General features: G+C 43.6%; 1 non-coding gene across 1 annotated transcript; it reads right to left on the minus strand.

Moving 5' to 3' along the window:
• Nucleotides 1-7,745: 7,745 nt before the first annotated feature.
• Nucleotides 7,746-7,819, minus strand: TRNAI-AAU (transfer RNA isoleucine (anticodon AAU)). Its single transcript has one exon. It is a non-coding gene; the product is annotated as a tRNA-Ile (tRNA).
• Nucleotides 7,820-8,403: the final 584 nt, after the last annotated feature.

The raw sequence follows: 8,403 nt of genomic DNA on the forward strand, positions 1-8,403 counted from the left end.
TTTCGGCCCTCTTAAGAGACACACCCCCTTGTAGCCACTCCTATACTTCTGTCACCTAATTATGTTCCTATCCTTTCCCCTGTAACGTTGCTGATCCTAGCTATAGCATCACTATCCAGAATCTGTTCACCTGAGTTATGTTCCTCTTATCCCCACGCATTTAATAATCAGCTCTTGGTCTCCCTCCACCTCTCACGAGACATAGTGTGAGGCAGTGTCTCCATCTTGGAGAGACAATCCCTTGCACTTGTGTTGTTCTACTGGCGCTGCCGGCTTGAGCTTTGGTCAGCAGTGGCAAAAGAAGGACTAATGGAAATTGAACGTATACTGGAGCAACAGAGTGTATGGATTTATAAGAGCTTGATTAAATGAGAAAAAAGAGTTTAGTTGAGAGAAAAAATGCAACCTGGCCCGTACGGGGATAGAACCCACGACCTTGGCGTTATTACCACCACGCTCTAACCAACTGAGCTAACCAGCCATGAGTACTAAAGATATCCTTTTTCCATGTAATGCAGATAGATAGAAGAGTTGGTCTCACTATCGTAATTCCTTCATACTTTTCTCCTTCCGCCCCCTGTCTGGATTACAATAACAAGAGCTGTGGAGTGCTGCACGCCAGCCTCAGTGCCTCTTCTTTCACTCAATCTCACTGTGTGCTGTGATATCTTTGTAACATCGCTTGTTGCCGGAAAAAAAGGAAAGGAGGGATAGTATTTTTATTCTTTTACAACAAAACCCAAAATGCATCTGCTTGCTTGGTCATTAAGTTTACAAGGCCAGCTGCTTTTGAGATATTATAATTATAGTGGTTATTCGGCGTTGGAGGTAAGAGAGTTTTTTTTAGGTCTGGCCGTTCCTTCTGCTTCAAATTACTTGAGCTCATGTCAACAAAGTAACAACAAAACATAGCCAATGGTTCGTTGCTGAAGCCTTCCCTACTGCGCCTTCCCATGTCTCTCCTGCCGACCACAGTGCAGGAAATCTGAGTTTGCATTTGCGCGAAGAGACGTACAACACAAGAAGGCGCGCTTTCGTGCGCCGGGCACCACCCGGCCTGTGCATTCCTCACTGTCGTGAGATCAGTTTACTCAGCAAAGTATGATGCTGCAATTGGTTAGTAGGGCAGGCCTGACCAGAATAGTATATTTGGGGTCATGTATTTGATTGCATTTTTAAAACAGTAACAGAACTTAACTGCAATGTTTAAATAGGTCTAGACATATTTAAACAGTGTCAATTTAATAGAAGAATTGTGGACAATTCAGAGGGGAGGCACCAATGTTTTTTTTTCCCATTGGGTGGATGCGGCATTAAAGAGTTTGAAGACCACTGGTCTAAGTGGACACTAATACACCTGGATGCTCCTGAATTCCTCGCAACAGATGCCAGCAAAGCTGGCTGGAAAGCTACTGTGTTGGACTGATCCTGTCGATTCAAGTGGTCTTTCCTAGAGAGTCAGAGGTCATGGAAATAGATGGAGTTGATGGTAATCTTCAGGGCTTTGAAGTTTTCCCATCATCATCTGTCTCAAAAAAATGTGCTAGTAAAGACAGAGAATAAGGTAGCGGTCTTTTACATTAACCAACAGTGAAGCATGCATTCAAAATCCCTCAATGCAATAGCAGAACAATTGGGTTATTGGGCAGAGATCAACCTGTTGCACACGTCGGCAGTACACATCAAGGGCACCGACAATGTGATGGCAGACAGCTGGAGGTTTCCAAATTTGCTGGAGTTGACGTTATCCAGGTCGTTGTTTTGAGAGATATGCCGAGAGTTTGTGAAACCCTTTCTGGATCTCTTTTCAAACAAGGACAATGCTCATCTTTGTCGATTCTGATCCAGGCTTCCGGAACAAGGAGCCTAGGTAGTGAACGTATTGGTGATAAAGTGGCTGAGAAGTCTCCTTTATACGTTCCCCCACTTTTTATTGATCCAGATGGTTCTCTTCAAGTCTCAGCAGGGGCGAGGGAACTTTACAGTATTCTTGTGGGCCCTTATTGGCCAGAGATGTCATGGTTTCCTCTTCTGAACCCCTGGCTCTTCTACCTCCTTGGGTACTGCTCAAGTGTGTCTCTCTCAGAACGTCATCCCTGACCTTCTTGCTCCAACTCACTCTATCGCTTTGGAGGTTGAGAAGTCTGGACTGCTAGCAAAGGGTCTTTCCTCTTCCTTAGTGGAGTTAATTCAGCACTCCAGCAGGCCTTCTACTTCGAAGTCTTACTCAAAGAACTGGTTGTCTTTTGAGACGTGATGTTCTGCTCATGATCTTTTGGCACCTACCTGTAGTTTGTCTGCTATTTTGCATTTTCTTCTGAATGGATTTCACTTGAATCTCTTTCCACACTGAAAGCTCATTGCTTTGCGATAAAGGTTTTTAGGGACTTTTCTGTACCTTCGAAGATGTTACAATCTTTGGTGTCTAGACTGTTCTGATCTTTTGTCAATTGTAAGACCAGTTGAAAAATCCCTTTTCTCCAACTCAGAATCTTCCTACTCTTTTATAGGCTTTGCAATTTTATCTCTTTGAGGATCTGGATACTGTAGACATAAAGATTGTTTCCTATAAATTTATTTTCCTATTTCCTATCACCTTGCTGAGAACAATTTGCGAGCTGGGAGCCTTAAAATGCTGTCCTCTCTTCATTTGATACTTTGGAAGATGGGGTAACTTTAAGGCCTAGCCTTACCTTTGCTGCAAAGGTTAAGTCTATTTTTGATAGATCTTAGGAAATAATTCTTCCTTCTTTCATTCCCTCTCCTTCCTCTCCGGAGGAATATTTTCTGAATACACTTGATGTTTAAAGAGCTCTTTTCATTCATGTCACCAGGCCTCTGCAGTTCAGGAAAACCGACTCCTTGTTTGTGACTTTTGGACAGCCTGGAAAAGACAAGAAGGTGACTTTTATGACTCTGAGTAGGTGGATTAAGTTGTCAATTTTTCTGGCTTTGCAAGGCTTTTTAGAATATCTTCCAGTTCAGGGATGGTCTACGAGAGGAATGGCCACCTCCTGGGTTGAATTCCAGTGAGTAACAATCTAGGAAATTCCTAGGTTGGCTAATTGGTCCTCAGAGCTTACATTTGTCAAGCATTATGGCTTAATAATTTTTCTGTTTTGCATTTGAGTACCAATGTTTTGAACTCTGCATTACCCTTAGTCCATCTTGTCTTTGTCACAAACATTACATCCTGCCCACCTTCCCATCAGTCCTTTGGCAAGGGCTTGGCACCCAGGTTGGGTGCATGGGGCTAGCATTTAAGGATCCTCCTGTTCTTTCTTCCTGTTGGAAGGTGACATCACCTTACTTTGTAATGACTGTCACAAGGACGCAATGGACTAAGGCTAATGAAGATTACCAATAAGTAACCAACGCATCACCACTCTTTCTGAATGTGCGTGGCTCATTCCGCAGGACTAGTTCTTTGTATGATTCCTGGATTTTCAGAAGCCCTTTGATGGCAGCACCCCCACACTGAAAATTGTTTCAGCACCACTGTACAAGGGTCAGTTGTCATGCTCATCTGCGGCGTAAATTTGCATTGAAGTAGTCTAACTCCCCAGGCCTTGTGTTTTGCTCAATTTGCCTTTGTGAGTTTTCTCTCAATCACTGTCGACTTCCTTTGATCTTTCTTTCTTCTTTCACTTCACCTTCGCCTTCAGTGTATCTTTCGGCCCTCTTAAGAGACACACCCCCTTGTAGCCACTTCTATACTTCTGTCACCTAATTATTTTCCTATCCTTTCCCCTGTAACGTTGCTGATCCTAGCTATAGCATCACTATCCAGAATCTGTTCACCTGAGTTATGTTCCTCTTATCCCCACGCATCTAATAATCAGCTCTTGGTCTCCCTCCACCTCTCACGAGACATAGTCTGAGGCAGTGTCTCCATCTTGGAGAGACAATCCCTTGCACTTGTGTTGTTCTACTGGCGCTGCCGGCTTGAGCTTTGGTCAGCAGTGGCAAAAGAAGGACTAATGGAAAGTGAACGTATACTGGAGCAACAGAGTGTATGGATTTATAAGAGCTTGATTAAATGAGAAAAAAAGAGTTTAGTTGAGAGAAAAAATGCAACATGGCCCGAACGGGGATCGAACCCATGACCTTGGCGTTATTAGCACCACACTCTAACCAACTGAGCTAACCAGCCATGAGGACTAAAGATATCCTTTTTCCATGTAATGCAGATAGATAGAAGAGTTGGTCTCACTATCGCAATTCCTTCATACTTTTCTCCTTCCGCCCCCTGTCTGGATTACAATAACAAGAGCTGTGGAGTGCTGCACGCCAGCCTCAGTGCCTCTTCTTTCACTCAATCTCACTGTGTGCTGTGATATCTTTGTAACATCGCTTTTTGCCGGAAAAAAAGGAAAGGAGGGATAGTATTTTTATTCTTTTACAACAAAACCCAAAATGCATCGGCTTGCTTGGTCATTAAGTTTACAAGGCCAGCTGCTTTTGAGATATTATAATTATAGTGGTTATTCGGCGTTGGAGGTAAGAATTTTTTTTTTAGGTCTGGCCGTTCCTTCTGCTTCAAATTACTTGAGCTCATGTCAACAAAGTAACAACAAAACATAGCCAACGGTTCGTTGCTCAAGCCTTCCCTACTGCGCCTTCCCATGTCTCTCCTGCCGACCACAGTGCAGGAAATCTGAGTTTGCATTTGCGCAAAGAGACGTACAACACAAGAAGGCGCGCTTTTGTGCGCCGGGCACCACCCGGCCTGTGCATTCCTCACTGTCGTGAGATCAGTTTACTCAGCAGAGCATGACGCTGCAATTGGTTAGTAGGGCAGGCCTGACCAGAATAGTATATTTGGGGTCATGTATTTGATTGCATTTTTAAAACAGTAACAGAACTTAACTGCAATGTTTAAATAGGTGTAGACATATTTAAACAGTGTCAATTTAATAGAAGAATTGTGGACAATTCAGAGGGGAGGCACCAATGTTTTTTTTTCCCATTGGGTGGATGCGGCATTAAAGAGTTTGAAGACCACTGGTCTAAGTGGAGACTAATACACCTGGATGCTCCTGAATTCCTCGCAACAGATGCCAGCAAACCTGGCTGGAGAGCTACTGTGTTGGACTGATCCTGTCGATTCAAGTGGTCTTTCCTAGAGAGTCGGAGGTCATGGAAATAGATGGAGTTGATGGTAAACTTCAGGGCTTTGAAGTTTTCCCATCATCATCTGTCTCAAAAAAATGTGCCAGTAAAGACAGAGAATAAGGTAGCTGTCTTTTACATTAACCAACAGTGAAGCATGCATTCAAAATCCCTCAATGCAATAGCAGAACAATTGGGTTATTGGGCAGAGATCAACCTGTTGCACACGTCGGCAGTACACATCAAGGGCACCGACAATGTGATGGCAGACAGCTGGAGGTTTCCAAATTTGCTGGAGTGGACGTTATCCAGGTCGTTGTTTTGAGAGATATGCCGAGAGTTTGTGAAACCCTTTCTGGATCTCTTTTCAAACAAGGACAATGCTCATCTTTGTCAATTCTGATCCAGGCTTCCGGAACAAGGAGCCTAGGTAGTGGACGTATTGGTGATAAAGTGGCTGAGAAGTCTCCTTTATACATTCCCCCACTTTTTATTGATCCAGATGGTTCTCTTCAAGTCTCAGCAGGGGCGAGGGAACTTTATTCTTGTGGGCCCTTATTGGCCAGAGATGTCATGGTTTCCTCTTCTGAACCCCTGGCTCTTCTACCTCCTTGGGTACTGCTCAAGTGTGTCTCTCTCAGAACGTCGTCCCTGACCTTCTTGCTAAAACTCACTCTATCGCTTTGGAGGTTGAGAAGTCTGGACTGCTAGCAAAGGGTCTTTCCTCTTCCTTAGTGGAGTTAATTCAGCACTCCAGCAGGCCTTCTATTCGAAGTCTTACTCAAAGAACTGGAAGTCTTTTGAGACGTGATGTTCTGCTCATGATCTTTTGGCACCTACCTGTAGTTTGTCTGCTATTTTGCATTTTCTTCTGAATGGGTTTCACTTGAATCTCTTTCCACACTGAAAGCTCATTGCTTTGCGATAAAGGTTTTTAGGGACTTTTCTGTACCTTGGAAGATGTTACAATCTTTGGTGTCTAGACTGTTCTGATCTTTTGTCAATTGTAAGACCAGTTGAAAAATCCCTTTTCTCCAACTCAGAATCTTCCTACTCTTTTATAGGCTTTGCAATTTTATCTCTTTGAGGATCTGGATACTGTAGACATAAAGATTGTTTCCTATAAATTTATTTTCCTATTTCCTATCACCTTGCTGAGAACAATTGGGGAGCTGGGAGCCTTAAAATGCTGTCCTCTCTTCATTTGATACTTTGGAAGATGGGGTAACTTTAAGGCCTAGCCTTACCTTTGCTGCAAAGGTTAAGTCTATTTTTGATAGATCTTAGGAAATAATTCTTCCTTCTTTCATTCCCTCTCCTTCCTCTCCGGAGGAATATTTTCTGAATACACTTGATGTTTAAAGAGCTCTTTTCATTTATGTCACCAGGCCTCTGCAGTTCAGGAAAACCGACTCCTTGTTTGTGACTTTTGGACAGCCTGGAAAAGACAAGAAGGTGACTTTTATGACTCTGAGTAGGTGGATTAAGTTGTCAATTTTTCTGGCTTTGCAAGGCTTTTTAGAATATCTTCCAGTTCAGGGATGGTCTACGAGAGGAATGGCCACCTCCTGGGTTGAATTCCAGTGAGTAACAATCTAGGAAATTCCTAGGGTGGCTACTTGGTCCTCAGATCATACATTTGTCAAGCATTATGGCTTAATAATTTTTCTGTTTTGCATTTGAGTACCAATGTTTTGAACTCTGCATTACCCTTAGTCCATCTTGTCTTTGTCACAAACATTACATCCTGCCCACCTTCCCATCAGTCCTTTGGCAAGGGCTTGGCACCCAGGTTGGGTGCATGGGGCTAGCATTTAAGGATCCTCCTGTTCTTTCTTCCTGTTGGAAGGTGACATCACCTTACTTTGTAATGACTGTCACAAGGACGCAATGGACTAAGGCTAATGAAGATTACCAATAAGTAACCAACGCATCACCACTCTTTCTGAATGTGCGTGGCTCATTCCGCAGGACTAGTTCTTTGTATGATTCCTGCATTTTCAGAAGCCCTTTGATGGCAGCACCCCCACACTGAAAATTGTTTCAGCACCACTGTACAAGGGTCAGTTGTCAGGCTCATCTGCGGCGTAAATTTGCATTGAAGTAGTCTAACTCCCCAGGCCTTGTCTTTTGCTCAATTTGCCTTTGTGAGTTTTCTCTCAATCACTGTCGACTTCCTTTGATCTTTCTTTCTTCGTTCACTTCACCTTCGCCTTCAGTGTATCTTTCGGCCCTCTTAAGAGACACACCCCCTTGTAGCCACTTCTATACTTCTGTCACCTAATTATTTTCCTATCCTTTCCCCTGTAACGTTGCTGATCCTAGCTATAGCATCACTATCCAGAATCTGTTCACCTGAGTTATGTTCCTCTTATCCCCACGCATCTAATAATCAGCTCTTTGTCTCCCTCCACCTCTCACGAGACATAGTCTGAGGCAGTGTCTCCATCTTGGAGAGACAATCCCTTGCACTTGTGTTGTTCTACTGGCGCTGCCGGCTTGAGCTTTGGTCAGCAGTGGCAAAAGAAGGACTAATGGAAAGTGAAAGTATACTGGAGCAACAGAGTGTATGGATTTATGAGAGCTTGATTAAATGAGAAAAAAAGAGTTTAGTTGAGAGAAAAAATGCAACCTGGCCCGTACGGGGATCAAACCCACGACCTTGGCGTTATTAGCACCACGCTCTAACCAACTGAGCTAACCAGCCATGAGTACTAAATATATCCTTTTTCCATGTAATGCAGATAGATAGAAGAGGTGGTCTCACTATCGCAATTCCTTCATACTTTTCTCCTTCCGCCCCCTGTCTGGATTACAATAACAGGAGCTGTGGAGTGCTGCACGCCAGCCTCAGTGCCTCTTCTTTCACTCAATCTCACTGTGTGCTGTGATATCTTTGTAACATCGCTTGTTGCCGGAAAAAAAGGAAAGGATGGATAGTATTTTTATTCTTTTACAACAAAACCCAAAATGCATCGGCTTGCTTGCTCATTAAGTTTACAAGGCCAGCTGCTTTTGAGATATTATAATTATAGTGGTTATTCGGCGTTGGAGGTAAGAGAGTTTTTTTTAGGTCTGGCCGTTCCTTCTGCTTCAAATTACTTGAGCTCATGTCAACAAAGTAACAACAAAACATAGCCAACGGTTCGTTGCTCAAGCCTTCCCTACTGCGCCTTCCCATGTCTCTCCTGCCGACCACAGTGCAGGAAATCTGAGTTTGCATTTGCGCGAAGAGACGTACAACTGAAGAAGGCGCGCTTTCGTGCGCCGGGCACCACCCGGCCTGTGTAT

This window comes from Pleurodeles waltl, chromosome 12 (assembly GCF_031143425.1).
Source record: "Pleurodeles waltl isolate 20211129_DDA chromosome 12, aPleWal1.hap1.20221129, whole genome shotgun sequence".
Taxonomy (NCBI): domain Eukaryota; kingdom Metazoa; phylum Chordata; class Amphibia; order Caudata; family Salamandridae; genus Pleurodeles; species Pleurodeles waltl.